We start from the raw sequence: 8,494 nt of genomic DNA, 5'->3' as shown, positions 1-8,494 counted from the left end.
ATTAAGTTGTGTTCCTTGGTATGACGTACCAAGTTTGTGTAGCCATTCACTTCTTGAAGGACAATCTGGGTTGTTTCCAGCTTAGGGCTATTATGAAGAAAGTTATTATGAATATCTGTGTATAGGTTTGTGTGTCTTCATTTTTCTGAGGAAAATACCCAGGGTTGCAATTATTGGGCTATATGGTAGTTACACGCTTAGTTTCTTAAGCCATTGCCCAGTTGTTTTATATTCCCACTAGCAATGCATGGACAATCCAGTTTTTCCACATCCTTACCAGCATTTGGTATTGTCACTATTTTTTATTTTAGTCTTTCTGATAGGTGGGTACTAATATTTCATTGTAGTTTTATTTTGCATTTCCCCAATGATGTGGAATAGCTTTTCATGTGCTCATTTATTATTTGTATATCATCTATGTTGAAGTATCTTTTCATGTCTTTTGCCAATTTTCTATTGAATTGTTGTTTGTTTTCTATTCTTTTTTTTTCCTGTTGAGGTTTGAGTTTTTGAATTTTGTATATTCCAGATACTAGTCCTTTATTGGATTTATGATCTGCAGTGTTTTCTTGTACTCTGTAGCTTGTTTTTTTTTCATCTTAAGAGGGTCTTTTGCAGAGCAAATATATTTTGATGAAGTCCAACTTATTAATTTTTCCTTTCCTGGATCATTGTTTTGGTGTCAAGTAGAAGAACTCCTTGCCTAGCCCAAGTGGGGAGCTTTACCCACTGGCTCTCATCTCCCTTGGTCAGGGCTTGCTCCAAGGAGTGCCGACTCCCTCACATCTCCAGGTCTGTGCATGGAGATGCTGGCATGGCCATGCTGGCTCCCACAGGCAGGGAGGGAGAGGAGCCCTGGGCAGAAAGTAGGAGTGAGGAAGCGCAGCTGAGGGAAGGGACCGCCAGGCTACAGTGGGTGCAGGGGTGCCACAGTAACAGCTGGAGCTAAAAGGTGGCCTGAGTCCACATGAGAAAGGGCACAGAAACTAGCTGGTGAAAAGAAGATGCTATCTGAGGGAAATGAGGCACTACTGGGACTTCCCTGGTGGTCCAGTGGTTAAGAATCCACCTTGCAGTGGAGGAGACATGGGTTCCATGTCATAGGACATGACATAGGATCCCACGTGCCATGGAGCAACTAAGCCTGAGCGCTCTGGAGCCTGCACGACACAACTAGAGAGTCTGTGTATCGCAACAAAAGATCCTCATGACATGGCAAAGATCCTAGTGCTGCAACTAAGACCTGACACAGCCAAGTAAATAAATAAATATTAATATAAAAAAATCCCTGTTACATTAGGTTACTGTCAGTCACTGGTTACATATATTCAGCTCTGATGAAGCACTGATCGTATGACCCTGGCTTGCTCATTCAGGGTCCTGAGAAAACAGTGTAGAGGGCATTAAGCTCTAAGTCAGTAGGAGGAGGACAGTTTGATGGTGCAGAGGGAAGACCCAGGAGTACAACTCAGATCACTGACTGTCTGAGAAGAACGCAGGTGGGAGCCTGGGGTCTCCTAAGCCTGGAGTCTCCTCTGGAAAGGAAAAGTGCCCAAAGCAAATCTCTCTCAGGGACTTCAAGAAGAGGTAGGCTGACAAGTCTTGGAGGAGTCTGAGAAACTTGCATCCTTAGCATATTTTTTTGAACTAATACCACATTGCAAACCCAGGCCATTGCACATGCTTGAAACATAAGACGTGTTTCCTCAGAAGGCGAGGCCAGTTTCTACAAAGATTGGTCATAAAGAATAGCCTTCTCATTGCTTCACCAAACTTGGGTTTCATTGGAATTGAGTTACACCCTTGCTGCTTTGAACATACAATACGCTTCAGCTGGGAGCTAACACAGTAGCTCCATGGCTGGAGCTCTGTGCTCTAATAGAATAACTGTCAGAACCACTAGGCATCAGTTATGACTTCTTTCCTTATTGGTGTTGGAAAATACCATAGTTGTGTTTAAAAATAAATGCCCAAGTGTTCTATCCCAGAAGACCAAATATAGCCTGGAATTCTTCAAGTAACCTGGGCCCCCATAATACCCCACAGTTTATCTTTTGCATGTGCAAACCTGCAGAGATCCATATGCATGGACCATAACTCCTAAACCAGGAAAGGATAAAAGAGAGGAAAAAATCCACAAGAAATAGTTTCAAATCTCTAAAATCATAGCTTTATTAACTAAAGCTGTCATTTCTTGCATCCTTACCCTGTGTCAGGCCCTGTACAGCACATATCTTCTTGTTTAATCCTCAGGACAACAGCATGAAGTAGGTGTCCATTTCCCCATTTAAAAAAAATTAAAGTGTAGTTAATTTACAATGCTGTGTAAGTTTCTGGTGTACAACAGTGATTCAGATATATATATATATTATTTTCATTATAGTTTATTATCAGATACTGAATATAGTTCCCTGTGCTATACAGTAGGTCCTTGTTTATCTGTTTTACATATATAGTGGTTTGTATCTGCTAATTTCAAACTCCTAATTTATCCTTCCCCATTTCTCCCATGTTATAATCAAGAAAGCTTGATAAAGTAGCTTGCCCCAAATCATACAACTTTAAGAGGAAGAGCCAGGATTCACAACTAGGTCTGATTCTGAAGCCCGGGCTTTGGACATTGAATGGGAAAAAAATGATGTTAATAAACAAGAATAAAAATATACCCCATGAAAACACCTTCTCTCAGGCTGAGTTGAGATGTTTCTAATAATTTGTCATGATTGCTCCGGATTCTCAGCCTCATGAGCAGAGATAACTTTGTTATTGTTGTTTTCCAGTTGCTAAGTCATGTCTGACTCTGTGACCCCATGGACTGCAGCAACTCAGGCTCCTCTGTCCTGCAGTATCTTCCAGAGTTTGCTCAAATTCATGATTATTCTTCTACAAAACCAGGCCACCCAGCCATCCCCCACCCCTCCCCCAAACCACAACCAATTAGTCCTACACACTCCTGCTAATTATGCTGAGTTATTTAGGTCCTTTGAAAGGCAGAGGGAATGGTGGGGTCAGTCGGCCATAAAATATCTTCCTTCTGTGAATATCCCTCTCTGGGGCTGAAGAATATTCTTGGCTGCCTAGGGCTGGGAACATACTCCATCCTGAGCTGGGTAGACATTTTCTTCCTTCTCACTTTAAACGATGTTTGATTGCATACTGTGGTGCTGAAAGGAGAAGGGACTGGGTAGATTAGTTGTCAATTTCGACTGTCTTCTGTGGTTAGGCCATGGCATGATTGATTTACTTCTATTACAGAGAGTTCCTCTTTAATACACATGGATGCCTACCGAACTCTTCAGAGGCCACTTGTCAAGCAAAATGAGGCACTTGAAGACAACTGAATGAACAACCCCTCTTTTAAAAACTTCAATCGACCCTTTCGTTTTGCCCTTGCTCTTGGTGGGTGACTTAGCATTTTACACGCACACCTTTTCTCCATTATGCCCTCTTACTTGCTTACGGTGCCTTCACCATCTTCTTGTGGAACAGAATCAATATTCTGTTATTCTCTGTCATTTGGATGTTACTTTGTGCAAACAGTAGTTTTTTAAAAAAAAATAACATCAGGAGCTCTGCTGTCTACACAAATCAACAACAACGAGAAACAAGAAGTGGATTACCACCAAAATCCTTTTTGTTCTAAATTGTAATCAACTATATTGGATGCGAGGTTTGTCCATTTTAAAAATTTAATAATGGGTTTTGGTCCTCTTGGTTCTATAAAAAGGGCATTTATAAATATTAATATGGAATACCAGGGAAAGAACAATACATAACAATAATGAGAATCACAAAATCCCATCACATTTGACACTGTCATATCACCAGCTTAAGGATTAGCAGGTTAACCTCAGAGTTAAAAATATTGCTTCATGATTAAAAAAAAAATCTCAGAATAAAAAAAGCTTCTTGTTGCATTATATATTCCTTTTGGCTTCCTTATTTCTCTTCAGGTTATGGGATCACTGCTTCGATTAACATTTTGGGGGAGAGTAGGCTGAGGGGAAGGTGGTGGGTTGACTTATCTGCATTCTTTCCTGCCCAAGTCGTGCTGGGCTTGGCTTTTGTCTAATTCTAACCTCTGACACTGCTTGAGTCAAAGGCCTGGTGACTAATACCCCTATTTTAGCTGTTGTTTTTTTTTTTTATCCACCCGAAGCTCCATTTTAAATGATAAAGTTACCCAAGGTGTCAGTTTTCACCAGTATTTCTAAATACCTCTAGTAAAAAATGCAGCAATTTCATAGAAAATCCAAGCTATTGAGATCTAATCACTGCGTAAGCTGTGGCTTTATTCAAATCTGGATCACCAATATGGCTTAAGATGTAAATGAAGTGCAGAGAGAAATAAAGCAAGAAAATCTCCGATGGCCTTTCTCTCTGCTATTTGATGCCCGGGCCCTTATCAGTCAATTAATGCCGCTAAACTTCTGTGGCGGCATCAGTGTAACAGCCCCAGTAGCTGCTGAACTCCTCCAGCCTCAGCCAAACAAAACGCACTTTCAGTAGCCTTAATATGAAACGGAAAAAAAGGTCAAAATAGACGGGCTTTGCCAAATAAATCCTGAAGATCCATTCTAATTTCCACCCATGGGTCTTTTAAGTCATCCTGGATGCTCTTTATGATACGTTGATCCACATTTTGTTTCATTAAAACTTCGTGACTTGGTATTTTTCAACCTGATAGCTTCACTGAACGGGTTCTCAGAGTGTCCCCTAAGCCGCTATGCATAAAACTACTTTGCTGTCATGGAGGCTTCTAATACCACCTAAAACGCAGGCAGTGGCTGTCCTGGAAATGAACCTGATCTACATGCATTCCATCTGAGCTGGGGAATTACTTTGCTTTCGCTTTTACTGGATGCCTTATGAGGAAGAGGTGCTGTTCTCTGCAGCCCCCACCGTAAGCCCTCTGGAAACCGAATGCTGAATTATCTACCACTCTGTATTGGTTCTGGAAGCAATCTACACAGAACACGACTTTTATCTGCTGAGGTTTCCAACCGGGATTAACAGATGCTAAAACATTTGGAGAGGAGGGAGAGAAGAGGGGCCCACAGAAGAGAAGAAAATTAAAATCAAGGATTCTTCCAACAATGACATGGCCAATACAGGGCAGATTCTGACTAAGCTGGAAAAGCAAGAGGTTTCTCAGAGGGGCGCACCAAGAACCTGGCTCTGCTGCCATGATTTTCAAATAGTAAAAGAAAAGGAAAAACTAAAAAAATAAAAACCCACCCCTCTGCGTTCTTGACTCGCCCGAAAATTACTTCCGAGCTGGCCGGGTCTCCCTCACAATCAGTGACCCCTCAGCTTCTCTCCACCCTGAGATCTAACAGAAGCCTTTATTTCTTTATCAATTGCTGTGGTCAGTATATATTACTGCAGTCAACAGAACTATTGGCAAAGGACTTCAAAAGAAGTGGAGATCATTTTTCTAGGGGAGAAGGGGGTTAAACATAAAATAAATAAACCAACAAGGTGGAATAACCAATTCCTGGCCTCACCTGAGTCTGCAGTTGTTATGTTTTCAAGTAACAAGTTTGTCTCCCAAATGTGTTGTCCTCCCAATAAGACAGGTGTTCATGGCTCACATCCACTTGGGATGCACAGTGGGAAGCCAGCCCTCACTTTAGCTGACCTTGCCTTTCTTTGTGAGCTTTGTTTCAAGGTGGGGGAGGTAGAGGCTGCGATCTGACACCAGGCCTGCATTTACACTCATGAACTACCCGGCTTTGCAACCACATCAACCTGGACTGGAAACTCGACTCTTTTGTCAACCAGCTGTGTGACCTTGGGTACCTTCTCAGAGTCTCAATTTCTTCATCCAGAAATGAAGATGAAAGTAACTCCCTCTACTTGAGTTGATGAAATAATTTATGTGAAGCAGCTAGCCTAGTGCCTGGCACATGCTTGAGGTTTAATGTGCTGTGCTGAGCTGTTGAGTCGTTTCCGACTGTTTGCGACCCCGTGGACTATAGCCCGCCAGGCTCCTCCATCCATGGGAATTCTCCAGGCAAGAATACTGGAGAGAGTTGTCATGCCCTCCTCCAGGGTACCTTCCCAACTCAGGGATCTAACCCGAGTCTCCCACATTGCAGGCGGGTTCTTTACCGCCTGAGCCACCAGGGAATCCTATGAATAACTGGAATGTGTAGCCTATCCCTTCTCCAGGGGATCTTCCCAACCCAGAAATCAAACAGGGGTCTCCTGCATTGCAGGTGGATTCTTTACCAGCTGAACTACCAGGGAAGCCCCTTGATGCTTAATACAGGACAGTTAATGTAATGAAACTTATTATTGTTGTATTATGACTCTGCAGGTACTGAGAACTGAATGTGACTGTTCACTTGGTCTGTTAAACAAAACAAATACATGCTGAAGCATAAACCTCCACTTTTCTAGTGTTGTTGAAAACCTCTCACTATTACAAACTGCGCATGGATACCCCCACAACCTGGGAATCAAGAATATGTAATTCTTCACTCACTCACCACCCCTTCACCAGATTGTATATTGTATATGACAATCCTGGGCAGGCCTGAGTCCCCAGGAATGTTGGGAAAGGTGAAGAACCCCTAAGGAGAACTCTTTAGAAAAGCAGAGTGGGTTTTACTGGAGACCTTAAGGTGGCTCAGACGGTAAAGCATCTGTCTACAATGCGGGAGACCTGGGTTCCATCCCTGGGTCAGGAAGATCCACTGGAGAAGGAAATGGCAATCCACTCCAGTACTATTGCCTGGAAAATTCCATGGACAGAGGAGCCTGGTAGGCCCCAGTGCATGGGGTCACAAAGAATCTGACACGACTGAGCGACTTTGCTTTCTTAACTCCCCTGCCTTACTGTCTTTTCTTTCCCCATAGCATCTTTCAGCATGGCTGCAGGTGCTCTGCTTATGGGCCACAGCTGGCTCAGTTCTGCTTTCCTAGCTGAGACTCCATAACCTTGGGACTCTAGTTCAGAAAACTGAAGCCTTGTGATGAGAAAGTGATGGATATAAAGGCCAGAAGGCAGAAATAAAATCAGCCGCATGATGTATTTCCTGTAACCCCAAAGAATCTATTTTAAGGTGTGGTTTTGGGCTTCCAGAGAAGTGTGTTGGTAACCTTTACTGATTCATGAAAAATAAGTCATCTCCTTGTTAATAGCACTGAAAAGTTGCTGACAGCTTGGGGTGCTGGAAGAGTCTCCTTCAAAGAGGAGTGAGTGCATGTTTCGAGACAGCTAAGACTGTGGGCCACAGCTACTGAAGCCCAGGCACCCTAGAGCTTGTGCTCTGCAACAAGAGAAGCCACCACAATGAGAGGTCCACATACCGCAACTGGAGCATCCCCACTTGCAGTAACTAGAGAGAGCCTGTGCAGAATGGTGACCCAGTGCAGCCAAAAGTGAAAAACACAAAAAGCCTACCCTTTCTTCACTGAGCTGCCTTTGCATCTTTGTTGAAAATTAATTGCCTATTAAATGTTTGGGTCTATCTCTGAGACCTTTTTTTCTGTTAAAATAAAAAGGAGTGGGTAGAAAGAGCACTGGATGGGGCCCCATCTTTGCTCTGCCGTGTTATCATTGACTTCACCTCTCTGAACCCTCATGTCCACATCTGAAAACAAGGTGGTCAACACCTGTAACAGAGATTCTCTTTGAAGTGTGAGATTGCCGGGAGGGCTCTCCCTCCCCACTATGAACACCGCTACTTGTTTAAGAAAATTCTTCTTAACAACACACTTGTATTAGTTCTATAACATAAACTTTCACTGAACATGAAACTAAAGGGCTAGAACAAGATCCTCTCTAAGATCCAGAGGAGATGGTGTGTATTATTATAGATGTGACCAGGTAAAGACAGTTTGGGCAGCCGGGGAAGCCTGCAAGCTTTGTAATGACCGTGACAGAATAGGATCTGAAATGTGATCATAAGATAATCAGATGAAATGGGGCCCAAAACACCTAGATTCTATTAAGACCTGATTCTCGCTCATTGGATAACCATATGACCAACTCAGCTCCCTCCTCTAAGCTGCTGGTGGCACCATGAATTGGGATTCTTAGGGGAAGGGAAGCAACCAGCATTCTGTCTTGATTTGGAGAATGACTCCTGTTGTTCAGGCTAGATTTGTAGGTTCACTGTCCTACAAATCTAGCCTGAGCAACAGGAGTCTTGCACTTTGGGTTTGCTTGCACTTGGAAAATGGTGACCTGCCTCCCACCAGCTTTAGTCTATACTCAGAGACTATGGTCACGATACCCTGTGCCCCGCTGGTCCAAGGTAATCTCCCTGGTACCTCTGCTTTTCTTCCCAACTCATGCCCATGCCCTTTCACCAAAAGGTCACTAACTGGTTTCACTCAGTACTGCATTTCAGACCTGGCTGCATATCAGAAGCACCTGGGTAGTGAGTTAATAACACAGATTCCTCACTCCTATCCCAGGCAGTTCTTCAGTAGATCTGAGAGGGACCCAGACGTCAGCACCGATTATGAAGCACTCCAGGTA

The sequence above is a fragment of the Budorcas taxicolor genome, chromosome 10 (assembly GCF_023091745.1).
Source record: "Budorcas taxicolor isolate Tak-1 chromosome 10, Takin1.1, whole genome shotgun sequence".
Lineage (NCBI taxonomy): Eukaryota > Metazoa > Chordata > Mammalia > Artiodactyla > Bovidae > Budorcas > Budorcas taxicolor.
Note: the sequence above shows the minus strand (reverse complement) of the source record.